We start from the raw sequence: 14,681 nt of genomic DNA, 5'->3' as shown, positions 1-14,681 counted from the left end.
TGGGCAAAATCAGAAAAGTCTATTAATTTGATAACTTATATAATTTTTATCTTTTATAACTAATAGGATATTCAGTGAATGCACCGAGCAAAACGTTCACCACCTTTCATACGTTCACCACCTGTAACTCGATCAAGACATCTAGCCAATATTGTCGCCATTGATTTTTCTTTAGAATCGTCATCTAGTCGACCAAGTACTCCAATTCAAATTTCCGATAATCCATTTTTTGAACCCGACCTCACAATTGAGAATCCATAGGATATTCAGGGATAATTCAGAGATCCTGAACCACTAATCATTCCTCTTGAACCACAAATCACTCATCCAGAGATTGTCGAGGAAGAAACCATTAAGTCAGAATCCTCTAGTGATTCAGATTCAACAAATTCAATCATGGAAAATCTGGAACCTCTAAGTATGGAAGACCGAATGAGAGCTAAACGCACTGGCCAAGGTCACGCAATTACTCAACCAGACATTAATGCGCCAGATTATGAAATAAAAGGACAAATCCTACACATGGTAACTAATCAATGCCAATTTAGTGATGCGCCGAAGGAAGATCCAAACGAACATCTTCGTACCTTTAATAGGATCTGCACTCTATTTAAAATTCGAGAAGTGGAGGATGAACAGATATATCTCATGTTATTTCCCTGGACTTTAAAGGGAGAAGCCAAAGATTGGTTAGAATTGCTACCTGAAGGGGCGATTGATACATGGGATGTCTTAGTTGAAAATTTTCTTAAACAATTCTTTCTGGCATCTAAAGCCGTGAGACTTCAAGAAAAAATTGTTACGTTCACGCAAAAGACAAATGAAACTCTATATGAGGCGTGGACAAGATTTGGAAAGTTGTTGAGAGGATGTCCGCAACATGGTTTAGACACTTATCAAATAGTACAAATATTCTACCAAGGATGCGACATCACTACACGAAAAGACATCGACATAGCAGCTGGTGGTTCCATTATGAAGAAAACCGCAACTGATGCTTACAAAATTATTGATAACACTGCTTCCCACTCACATGAGTGGCATCAAGAAAAAGATATCGTTAGATTATCTAAAACAGCTAGAGCCGATTCTAGCCATGACTTTGATTCCATTTCCGCAAAGATAGATGCTGTCGAGTGACGAATGGAAAAGATGACTAAAGATATTCACTCAATACGAATTAGTTGTGAGCAGTGTGGAGGCCCACATTTGACAAAAGATTGTCTCAGTATTGAACAAACAATGGAACAAAGAGAGTATGTTTCATACATGAACCAAAGGCCTGGAAATAATTAACAGAATAATTATCAACCGCCAAGACCAATCTACAATCAAAATCAGAATTATAACCGAAATGTTCCATACAACAACCAACAAGGTCCTAGTAACCAACAAGTATCTAATAATACTTACAATCAGCAAAGACCTATTTTTCCAAATAAACCACCACAAACCGATGATAAAAAGCCAAATTTAGAAGACATGATGTCAAAGCTAGTTGAATCTCAAACTCAATTTTTCACATCTCAGAAACAAACCAATGAACAAAATGCCCAAGCATTTAGAAATCAACAAGCTTCAATCCAAAATCTGGAACAAGAAGTAAGCAACCTAGCAAGGTTGATAGGTGAAAGAAAACCGGGAAGTCTACCTAGTGATACAAATGCTAACCCCCGGAATGAAACCGCTAAAGCCATTACCACAAGAAGTGGTATTACACTTATACCACCTGAAATACCTGTAATTTCTGATGACTCTACTCTTCCTCCACAAGAACAACAACCTGAGCAAGACAAGGAACAAGAACCGGTAGTTAAAAAGGTTAATGAAGATAACACAGTTAAGGCTAAGCCTTATGTTAAACTATACCAACCACCGTTTCCTTACCCAAGTAAAATGAGAAAAGAAAGACTTGAAGCCGAGCAACCCAAATTCTTGGATATGTTTAAACAAATAAATGTAAATTTTCCTTTCATTGATGTGATTTCAAGAATGTCAAGGTATGCTAAATTCTTGAAAGATCTAATCACAAATAGAAAGAAAATGGAAGAACTCTCGGCTGTTACTATGAATGCTAATTGTTCTGCAGTACTGTTGAATAAGATACCAGAAAAATTATCAGATCCAGGAAGTTTCACAATTCCATGTTTTCTGGGTAGTCTTAGTTCAATAGAAGCATTGGCTGACTTAGGTGCTAATATAAATTTAATGCCGTATTCACTATACGCTAAACTAGACCTTGGAGAATTGAAACCAACACGAATAAGCATACAACTAGCCGTTCGATCAGTAAAATATCCTAGAGGGATAATGGAGAACATGCTAGTTAAAGTTGGTACTTTAGTATTTCCAGTAGATTTTGTTATTCTGGACATGGAAGAAGATTCTCGAGTTCCTCTCATATTAGAAAGACCATTCTTAAACACGGCTAAAGCAATAATAGACGTGTTCGGTAAGAAATTGACCCTAAGTATAGAGGACGAGAGTGTTACCTTTTCTGTTGATAGAGCCATGCAACAACCGCAATCTGCAGATGATACATGTTATTATATTCAAACTATAGATTCACATGCAGAATTGTTAGAAGAATTTCCAGAATTACAAGGAACAGGAGAATGTTCTTTAGGAGAAGGAACTGAACCAATTGATGAAGCTGAAATGTTAGCCACACTCATGGCTAATGAATATGAACCAACAACAAAAGAACTTCAAATGCTAAAAAAGGAAGACAGATATCGATATAAATCATCGATAGAAGAACCACCGACATTAGAGTTAAAGCCACTTCCAAACCATTTGGAATATGCTTATTTACATGGTGAATCTGAATTACCTGTAATAATATCGTCTTCTCTTACTGAAAATGAAAAATCTCAACTCATTTCTGTGCTAAAAGCTCATAAACCAGCTATTGCATGGAAGATTCATGACATTAAAGGCATAAGTCCTTCGTATTGCACACATAAAATCCTTATAGAAGAAGGTCATAACACCTATGTGCAACGCCAACGAAGACTAAACCCTAATATGCAAGATGTTGTTAAGAAAGAAATTATTAAACTGCTAGACGCAGGTTTAATTTATCCAATCTCTGATAGTCCATGGGTAAGTCCAGTTCAATGCGTACCTAAGAAAGGTGGCATGACTGTCATCACAAATGAAAAAAATGAGCTTATTCCTACTAGGACTGTAATAGGATGGCGTGTTTGTATTGATTATAGAAAATTAAATGACGCCACCAGAAAAGATCACTTTCCCTTACCTTTATTGATCAAATGTTGGAAAGAATAGCTAGAAATAGTTACTATTGTTTTCTTGACGGTTTCTCCGGATACTTTCAAATTCCAATAGCACCCGAGGACCAAGAGAAAACCACATTCACGTGCCCTTATGGTACTTTTGCTTATAAACGCATGCCATTTGGACTTTGCAACGCCCCTGCAACCTTTCAAAGGTGCATGATGGCGATTTTTCACGACATGATAGAAGAATGCATGGAAGTATTCATGGATGACTTTTCAGTCTTCGGTGATACTTTTGAAACATTTCTAGTTAATCTTGAACGAATGCTTATTAGATGCGAGCAATCAAATCTAGTTCTTAATTGGGAGAAATGCCATTTCATGGTTAAAGAAGCATCGTTCTTGGTCATAAAATTTCAAAGGAAGAAATTGAAGTGGATAGAGCTAAAGTAGATGTAATTGCTAAACTTCCACATCCCACCAATGTTAGAGGAGTTATTTGTTTTCTAGGGTATGCCGGTTTCTAAAATTGCCACTCCTATGAATAAACTCCTAGAAAAGGATGCTCCATTCATCTTTTCAGATGAATGCATCAAATCTTTTAATATTCTTAAAGAAAAACTCACGAATGCGCCGATTATGATAACTCCAAATTGGAATCTACCATTTGCACTCATGTGCGATGCAAGTTATTTTGTAATGGGAGCCGTTTTAGGACAAAGGATTGGAAAATGATTTCAACCTATTTATTACGCTAGTAAGACGTTACAAGGAGCACAAATGAATTACACAACTACTGAAAAAGAACTCCTTGCTATTGTCTTTGCTTTTGACAAATTTCGTTCATATCTCGTTCTAGCTAAAACGGTGGTCTATACCGACCATTCTGCTCTTAGATACCTATTTTCAAAACAAGATGCTAAACCACGATTAATCCGTTAGATCTTACTCTTACAAGAATTCGATATTGAAATCCGAGACAAAAAGGGAGCAGAAAATCTCGCCGCTGATCATCTTTCTCGTCTTGAAAATTCTGAATTAGAAGTTCTAAATGAATCGGCCATACAAGACAACTTTCCTGATGTATATCCATGGTTTGCAGACTATGCAAACTATGCAGACTATGAAGATAGATTATAATGAAATTCCATGGTTTGCAGACTATGCAAAGACAACTTTTGAAGATAGATTATAATGAAATTCCATGGTTTGCAGACTATGCAAACTACTTAGTATGTGGATTCCTTGAAAAAGGGTTGTCGTACCAAAAACGAAAGAAATTCTTTAGTGATATAAAACACTATTTCTGGGAAGATCCACATTTGTTTAAAAGTTATCCCGATGGAAAAATGCGCCGATGTGTATTCGGGAATGAAGCCAGTCAAATCTTAAACCATTGTCACACAGGACCAACAGGAGGGCATTATGGGCCTCAAGTTACAGTAAGAAAAGTCTATGACGCTGGATTCTATTGGCCTACAATTTTGAAAGACGCGCACCTTCTTTGTAAATCCTGTGATGCTTGTCAAAGAGCCGGAAAAATAAGTCAACGTGATGAAATGCCATAAAATGTCATTCAAGTATGTGAAGTATTTGACGTTTGGGGTATTGACTTTATGGGTCCATTTCCAAAATCTCATAATAATCTCTACATTCTCGTTGCCATTGATTATGTATCTAAATGGGCGAAAGCACAAGCTCTCCCAACTAACGATGCACGAGTTGTAGTAAACTTCTTAAAACGTCTTTTTGCTAGGTTCGGAACACCGAAAGCTTTAATAAGTGATCGGGGTACTCATTTTTGTAACAATCAACTTGAGAAAGTTCTCAAAAGATATGGCTCAACCGCTTATCATCCACAAACAAGTAGACAAGTTGAAAATACCAAACGAGCTTTAAAACGTACTCTAGAGAAAACCGTAGGATCAAATCTGAAGGAATGGTCCATGAAATTGGAGGATGCACTCTGGGCTTTTAGAACAGCCTACAAAACTCCAATTGGCACCACACCTTTCAGACTCGTTTACGAAAAAGCATGTCACCTTCCAGTAGAAATTGAGCACAAAGCATTTTGGACTTTGAAGACATGTAATCTTGATTTGCATGAAGCCGGACGTCTACGGTTAAATAAACTAAACGAATTAGAAGAATTAAGACATGAAGCATATGAAAATTCGTTAATCTATAAAGAAAGAACAAAGAAATGGCATGATAAAAGAATCAGAAGTTCAAAAGAATTTAAAGAAGGAGACAGAGTTCTTCTTTTCAATTCACGATTCAAGTTATTTCCTGGAAAATTGAAATCAAGATGGTCTGGACCATTCATAGTCAAAAGAGTTTTCCCATACGAAACAGTAGAATTAATAAATTCAAATGGGATTGAATTTAAGGTTAATGGTCACAGAGTTAAACATTACATAGATAATCCAATGGAAGTTGAAGATGAAGTTAATCACAATTTCGACACCACAGCTAACTAAGTGTGGGAAGATTCGAATCTTTTTAGGGTAATATGCATTTCTGTTAGAGTTAGATTTTCTGTTCTCGTGTAGTTTCCGAGAATGGAATCCGAATGGTCTTTCCCTAGCAGACCCTAAAGAACTAGTCTTCTCCCTCCATTCTGAATTTTTATTTCTTTTAGGTTTTACGAGATGAAGAATTCCTTTGATTTGAACCATGGTCTACTACTACACGCTATGATTACTAAACGTAATAATAACATCTTTCTGAGTGAACTGGTATCATTCATAAGAGAAAAAATGGACGAAGTGAGGAAAGAACTCAGGAAAGATCATCATAAGACACATTTTGGTAAAGAAAAATCAAAATTCGCAACAAAAAGAAGAGCACGGCACCTTGAAAGATGTCATAAATGCGGAAAATGGTCACATGAAGGTAAATGTTCGAACAATCAAATATATTCAAATACCGAATTTGTTACTCTATGCAGAGAAGGACCGTTCATATGTTTAGAAGAAAAGTTATTGAAGAATCGAGGTTACGCTTATGTAGCTATGGAAAACCAAATCACACTACTCTCCTATGTGTCGGCTAAAGCAGGTCTCTGAGAATTCTTTCTCACAGGTAAGTATGTACAGTTTTTATTTGTTTTTATTTATTGCTATTAACCTTTTGATAATAAACGCATAATCGTTTGCTATAAAGTATTAAATTGATATTCAATAAAATTAGGTATACGAAATCGAAATTATTGATATCATAGAAAAATTTATTACATCACTGCGAAATTTACCGTTTATTCACAAGGTATAAATATCTTTAATCAATCAATCCAAAATATTTCAAAAATTCTTCAGGAGTAAAACTAGGTAATATAGCCGAAATTACTTTACCCAAAAGAGGGGGCGTATATTTTTGATAATATTTGATTGATTAAAGTGGGATAAAAGACCAAAAAGATTTTTAATTTTATTTTTTTTCCTTGTTTTTAAAATTAATATATAAATATTAAATTATTATTGTTTTTTTAAATCAATATATTTAAGTTTTTAAATATTTTAAAAATTAATATTTTCAATATAAAGTTTGTAAAATTAATGTATAAAAATATTAATAATATTAATATGAATTTTTAATTTTATGCATTTTAAATTTAAATTTGGTGTGAATTTAAAAACAAAAATGTACTTTATTTCATTAAGTTAAAAATATGATTTCTAAAATTCGTCGTAAGTTGAAGACTAGGTCATGGAACCGAAATTGCTTTACCCGACGGCGGGGCGAAAAATTTTGTTATCATTATTTTTAATATTATTGATCTAAAGTATACAAAAAAAAAAAATAATAATAAAAATATTATGTATGTTTGTAGTTTATCTTATGTACAAAACAGGGTAAAACAGCGCACTTTCAAAGACTGGCACTAAGTTCAGCAAAAGCTATTAATTTTGACGACAAAACGAAAAACAAGTGTGAAATAACAATTGCAGGAATGAACAAATGATGTGCACCATTTATCATTCAACACAAACAACAATATGTTTAGAAACTTTGGTAAAATTTAATCATTTTTCTACGCTAATCACCCTCAATAATTTAAATTGTACTAATTTCTTGCAAATGAGGGCATTGCAAGATCTTAAGTGTGGGAAGGGGTTAAATTCTTTCGGATTTTAAAATTTTTATCTTAAACACTTGGTTACCATTAAAAATACTAGTAAAGCAGTAGTTGTATTAGAATCTAGTGCTCTCTGATAAAAAAGAACAGCCCTAGTCTTATATACTGACTACCCAATTCTAGTAAAATTTTTCAAAATTTTCAATTAAATGAACACAAAATCATGTTTATACATATTTATGAACGATAAAACTAGGTTTTAACACCGAAATTATTGTAACCTCGGAAAGGACATAAAGTGAGAAACAAACCAAAATGTTAAAATTCATTTAAGATGGAATAGAGGACGATAAAAAGGAAAATAAAAGCCAAGTGTGGGAAAATTTACCAAGTTATCTTAAACATATGTCACATATTTTTGTACAAATAATTGAAGATACTTTTGTTTTGGACGATATTAATCAGTTTTACCCAGTTGATTGATATATTGTAATACAACTTCTTGATTTAGGTCAGGAAGTTGTCGTCCAGACCAGTTGTAGAGTCTACGAAAAACCTTGAAAAGTTTTCTCGAAAATCAGCAAGAAATCCACGGACCTCAGCATCAAACAGGGTTGCCATGTGGTCAGACTTATCCTAACCATGAGAGGATCTGTCTCGTACAATGGGGGGCACCGTGCAAATTAGCTTATAAGACTAATGAATCAGATCCCCAGAAATTATAATCTCCTTAAAGATCAAAAATCAGCTTTTAAGACTGATATTACTCAATCCTTGAGATTGACCTTAAAGATTAAGAATTCAAACTCATGTAATTCGATGATATCTAAACTCGAGCTTAAACGAGAAAATATTTTGGTCAAATTACAAACCGATTTGTTTTCTGAAAACCCTATTTTCAATGCGTTCATTACCATTGAACGTAAAATCCTAGGAATTCACCTGGAATTCATTAGGTCACCTGAACCAAATCAGGTGTCAACCGTAAGAACGGTGGTTGCATAGCATGGTCAAAGACAGGACCTTGTACCAGACCAAAAAACTATAGGGTGATCTTTACTATTGCTCCTACAAAGGATAGTAATTGCATCCGACACGGTATAGACCATAATCAAAAGCATGTCACGGGACATTGCCTTAACAGTTGCTTGTTCAATGCTTTCCTTAACAACCGGACGGTAGTTTACCGAAAGGTAATATACGGAGCAAGTAAACTGGACGTGTTGCTTTCCCAATACAAGATTAGCAAGTGGGTGACACAAAACCGCAAGTTTTGAGCTAAAATTTTCAAATCTAAAACCCATAAAACCCACAAAAACAATTTTGCAAACACCGGTAAAGGGTTATTCCGGAAAACTTGTCTAGGGTAAAAACTAGCATGTATTTTCAAAAGATCAAATGTTTTCATAAAGATCCAATTTCCTTAAGGATCTAAATTTTCATAGTCATGTGGGACTGTAAACCACAACGTTACTATCATTGTTTATACCGCCGTATTAAAATTACTGATGTACAAAGTGTGAAGAATAAAGAAGTGATTCTAGTATTTTTATTTCAAGACTATATTGCTTGAGGACAAGAAACGCTCAAGTGTGGGAATATTTGATAATGCTAAAAACAAACATATATTTCATAGCATTATCCTTCAAGAAAGACAAGCTTTTGGTTGCAATTGTTCTATTTACATGTAATATTCGTTTAAAATAATAAAAGGTGAAGACAAAAGACAGATTCGACGAATTGAAGACGCAAACGACCAAAAAGCTCAAAAGTACAAAGTACAATCCAAGAGGTTCAAATTATTGATGAGAAACGTCTAAAAGTTACAAGAGTACGAGCCGCAAAACGCAAAGTACAAGATATTAAATTGCACGCAAGGACGTTCAAAAATCCGAAACCAGGATCAGAGTCAACTCTTAACACGCGACACAACGGACTAAAAATTACAAGTCAACTATGCACATGAATATAATATAATATATAATTAATTCTTAAAATTATATATATATATATTATATTATATATTAAAATCGTCGGCAAACAAGAAAACAAAGTTATGTAAGCTGTCCCTAGACTCCATGTGATCGCATGGCAAATGCAAAGGAAGCCCATGCGATGGCATGGCCCTAAAAGTTTGGCCAGGTCTATAAATTTCGAGTGTTTTGGCCAGTTTTTACGACATAATTTTTCAATCTCTCTCTCACACGATATATATATATATATATATATATATATATATATATATATATATATATATATATATATATATATATATATATATATATATATATATATATATTATAATTTTAATTTTAATTTAAGATTAATAATAATAAGGTTATGTTAGCGAATGTTGTAAGTGTGTAAGTCGAAATTCTGTCCGTGTAAAGCTATGCTATTATTAATCATTGTAAGTTATGTTCAACCTTTTTAAATTAATGTCTCGTAGCTAAGTTATTATTATGCTTATTTAAGTCAAAGTAATCGTAATGTTGGGCTAAATATTAAAGACGGGGTAATTGGGCTTCGTACCATAATTGGGGTTTGGATAAAAGAACGACACTTGTGAAAATTAGACTATGGGCTATTGATGGGCTTTATATTAACTAAACGATACCTCATTAATTTAATATAAAGATTACAATTTGACGTATCTATATATAACCACATACGCTTAATCGGGTACGGTGGGCGGTATATATAAATACGAATTATCGTTCATTTTACCGGACACGGGAATGAATTAATAGTTAATGAACTCATTGAAACAGGGGTGGATTACATTCAAGGGTAATTGGTGTAATTGTTAACAAAGTAGTAAAACCTTGGATTACACGCAGTCGATAACCTGGTGTATTCATTAAACAAAGTATTAAGACCTTGTTACAGTTCGAATCCCTAATTAGTTGGAATATTTGACTTCGGGTATAAGGATAAATTGATGAGGACACTCGCACTTTATATTTATGACTGATGGACTGTTATGGACAAAAACCAGATGGACATATCGAATAATCCAGGACAAAGCACAATTAACCCATCGTAATAAATTAAAATCAACACGTCGAACATCATGATTACGGAAGTTTAAATAAGCATAATTCCTTTATTTCATATTTCATCGCACTTTTATTGACTGTCATTTTATTTATTGCATTTTTATTTATCGCACTTTTTTAATTATCGTACTTTTTAATTATTGCAACTTTTATTTACTGTCATTTTATTTATCGCACTTTTAATTATTGCAACTTTAATTATCGTCATTTACTTTACGCTTTAAATTAAGTTATATTTATTTTTAATATTTTACATTAGGTTTTAACTGCAACTTAAGACATAAAATTGACAAACCGTTCATTAAACGATAAAAACCCCCTTTTTTATAATAATAATAATAATACTACTTATATATATATATATATATATATATATATATATATATATATATATATATATATATATATATATATATATATATATATATATATATATATATATATACAAATATAGTTTTAAAAAAATATAGCGTTAAACTTGGCTAGTTCCCTGTGGACGAACCAGACTTACTAAAAACTACACTACTGTACGATTAGGTACACTGCCTATAAGTGTTGTAGCAAGGTTTAGGTATATCCACTCTATAAATTAATAAATAACTTGTGTAAAATTGTATCGTATTTAATAGTAATTCGTAATAAAAATATAACTATTTTGTATACACCTCGCATAACATCAATTACCCTATTCATCATCGTTACCGGAGAAACCATTTATATTACACCACATTAGCAATAAACTTACCAACAACTTCACTGACCTTTGACTTTTCAAAAAATCATTATATTCATTAAAACCCCATCATTTACTCATCTGCATCTTGTAACGGGAGTTCCCATACGAATCGTCGGGAATTAGCAATCAGTATTTTGAAATCTCGCAGCGTGTCTACGCCAACAGTTATATGTGTACATATAACATCTATCTCCTGGACTTACATACTTCGAATGTGAAGTTTCTGAAACACACCCTAAACTACGAACTAGTTCTGGAAATTTTGAAAAATGCTAATGAAGTAGCCAAAAACTGCAAACAACCTTAACAGTAAAAAGTTTGATGATAAAGAATAGTGTGTTGGCAAAACTCAGAAAAAGAGAAGGTTTGGAACTGGAAAACGGATTGAGCAAAGTATGAAGGAGGCTGTGGACAAATCACTAAGACGAAATCTACCTTCAAAGAATCCAAATGATTCAGCATCTGCTGAAGTCATTAACGAATACCTTGCTCCTGACTCTAAACTTTTATGGATAAATCTTCTTCATTATCCTCTGTTATTAGAAATTCTAAGATATCATCATATCTTTCATTATAAATATCCTCGAAATTTCTGAGGATATCTTCATAACTATTCTTATCTGAAAATAATTATCTCTTCGCGCTATCTGTATTACATCATAAAGGAAACTGTTTAGTTTCTAAATTCTGAAACCTTCGAGTTTAAAGTATGAATGTTTTTGAAGTAGTGTTGGGAACTGAAGCATGAGTTAGTATAATATAATGACACTTGATCAACGTGATTATATTACAGTAAGTTATGTTGAGTTTCTAAATGAAACGTGATGATTCACAGATCATAACGTCATCATGTGCCATGTTACACGACTCTTGTATTCTATTTAATCTATAAAAATATCAAGAATTTTCTTGATGATTCGGCATTTTCCAAGGTATTATGGTAATTTGACAAACCAAGATCGTGTCATTACAATTTCTTTCTTAGAACATTAACTATGTCCATTTCAAAATCCATACTTACAAATTCTGGACCATTATTCGCTTGACTTGTAGTCGGGGAAAGGAGACAAAAGTATGGAACTCTTGAAAATAAATGAAAATATAAAGCTCGACAATAACACATAAATTACAAAGCGTGCATATCAATGCGTATTGCCACGTAAAGGCATGTGAGAATTAAAATTACTATAACCCCAAGGTAATAATAAAAATTAATAAAATCCTCCGGTGGTAGATGAAAAAGAAGAATGACAGATATGAAAGTTAGGAGTATATCAAGGATCAGAACGGGATGGATGATGTTATGCGAGGTGTATATAAAATAGTTATTAATTTTAGCAGAAAACACTATTAAATACGATACAATTTTACACAAGATATTTATTTATTTATAGAATGGATATACTTAAACCTTGCTACAACACTTATAGGCAGTGTACCTAATCGTACAGTAGTGTAGTTTTTAGTAAGTCCGGTTCGTTCCACAGGGAAATCTTTAAACAAAGCTCAACGCTATATTAGTTTACTTTTATAAAAATACAAATATATATATAAGTAATATTATTATTATAAAGGGGGGTTTTTACCGTTTAATGACCGGTTTGTCGATTTTAAAACTTTAGTCGCAGTTAAAACCTAATGTAAAATATAAAATAAATACAAGACTTAAATTAAATCGTAAAGTAAATAACGATAATGAAATTGCGAATAATAAAAGTGCGATAAAATAAACTTGCGATAATTAAAAAGTACGATAATTAAAAGTGCGATTAAATAACAATAAATAAAAGTGCGATAATTAGAAGTGCAATTAAATATAAAATAAAGGAAATTAAATATGAAATAAAAGAATTATGCTTATTTAAACTTCCGTAATCATGATGTTTGACGTGTTGATTTTAGTTTTATGCCCATGGGTTAATTGTCCTTTGTCCTGGATTATTTAATATGTCCGTCTGGTTTTTGTCCATAACAGTCCATCAGTCATAAATATAAAGTGCGAGTGTCCTCGTCAAATTATTATTATACCCGAAGTTAAATATTCCAACTAATTGGGGATTCGAATTGTAACAAGGTTTTAATACTTTGTTTAATGAATACACCAGGTTATCGACTGCGTGTAAACCAAGGTTTTACTACTTTGTTAACAATTACACCAATTACCCTTGAATGTAATTTCACCCCTGTTTTAATTATTCTAGTGGCTATTAATCCATTCCCGTGTCCGGTTAAATGAACGATTATTCGTACATATAAATACCCCGCCCATCGTGTCCGATCGAGTGTATATGGTAATTTATAGGGACGCCCAATTGTAAATCTTTATATTAACATTAACAAACTATCATTTAGTTAAACAAATATAAAGCCCATTAATAGCCCATAGTCTAATTTCCACAAGTGTCGTTCTTTTGTCCAAACCCCAATTATGGTACAAAGCCCAATTACCCAATTTTAGTAATTAGCCCAACATCATGATTACTTCGTTTTAAATAAGCATAATAATAACTTAGCTACGAGACATTAATGTAAAAAGGTTGAACATAACTTACAATGATTAAAAATAGCGTAGCGTTACACGGACAGAATTTCGACTTACACCCTTACAACATTCGCTAACATACCCTTATTATTAGAATTAAAATTAAAATTAAAATATAAATTATATATATATATATCGTATATATGAGAGAAGAGAGAAATAGATTATGAATTGTGATCAGAATTCGGTTGCTTTTATAGGAAAAGTCAAAATTTGGGGCTCCGCGACTCGCGGCAAAATCCTCTTCAAACTCCGCGAGTCGCGGAGAATGAATTTACAGCTCACACCCTTGGAGTCTTTCTCTGCCGACGGTTTTATAATATATATATAATATATATATAATTAATATAATTAATTATATATTATATTATATTTATATACATAGTTAACTTGTAATTTTTAGTCCGTTGCGTCGAGCGTTAAGAGTTGACTCTGGTCCCGGTTCCGGATTTTCGAACGTCCTTGCGTACAATTTTATATTTTGTACTTTGCGTTTTGAATCTTGTACTCTTGTAATTTCGAGACGTTTCTTATCAATAATTGGAACCTTTTTGATTGTCTTTTGTACTTTTGAGCTTTTTGGTCGTTTGCGTCTTCAATTCGTCGAATCTGTCTTTTGTCTTCACCTTTTATTATTTAAACGAATATCACTTGTAAATAGAACAATTGCAACTAAAAGCTTGTCCTTCACACTTTGTACATCAGTGATTTCTATACGGCGGTATAAACAATGGTAGTAACGATATGGTTTACAGTCCCACATGACTATAAAAATTTAGATCCATTAAGGAAATTGGATCTTTATGAAAACATTTGATCTTTTGAAAATTAAATCTAGTTTTTACCCTAGATAAGTTTTCCAGGATAACCCTTTACCGGTGTTTGCAAAATATTTTTGTGGGTTTGGTGGGGTTCAGAATTGAAAATTTTAGCTCAAAACTTGCTGTTTTGTGTCACCCACTTGCTAACCTTGTATTTGGAAAGCAACACGTCCAGTTTACTTGTTCCGTATATTACCTTTCGG

General features: G+C 32.9%; 1 non-coding gene across 1 annotated transcript; it reads right to left on the bottom strand.

Moving 5' to 3' along the window:
• Window positions 1-780: 780 nt before the first annotated feature.
• On the bottom strand, window positions 781-887 carry LOC139865208 (small nucleolar RNA R71). Its single transcript, XR_011764726.1, has one exon. It is a non-coding gene; the product is annotated as a small nucleolar RNA R71 (small nucleolar RNA).
• Window positions 888-14,681: the final 13,794 nt, after the last annotated feature.

The sequence above is a fragment of the Rutidosis leptorrhynchoides genome, chromosome 8 (assembly GCF_046630445.1).
Source record: "Rutidosis leptorrhynchoides isolate AG116_Rl617_1_P2 chromosome 8, CSIRO_AGI_Rlap_v1, whole genome shotgun sequence".
Classification (NCBI taxonomy): Eukaryota; Viridiplantae; Streptophyta; class Magnoliopsida; order Asterales; family Asteraceae; genus Rutidosis; species Rutidosis leptorrhynchoides.
This window is presented reverse-complemented; position numbering and strand designations above follow the sequence as displayed.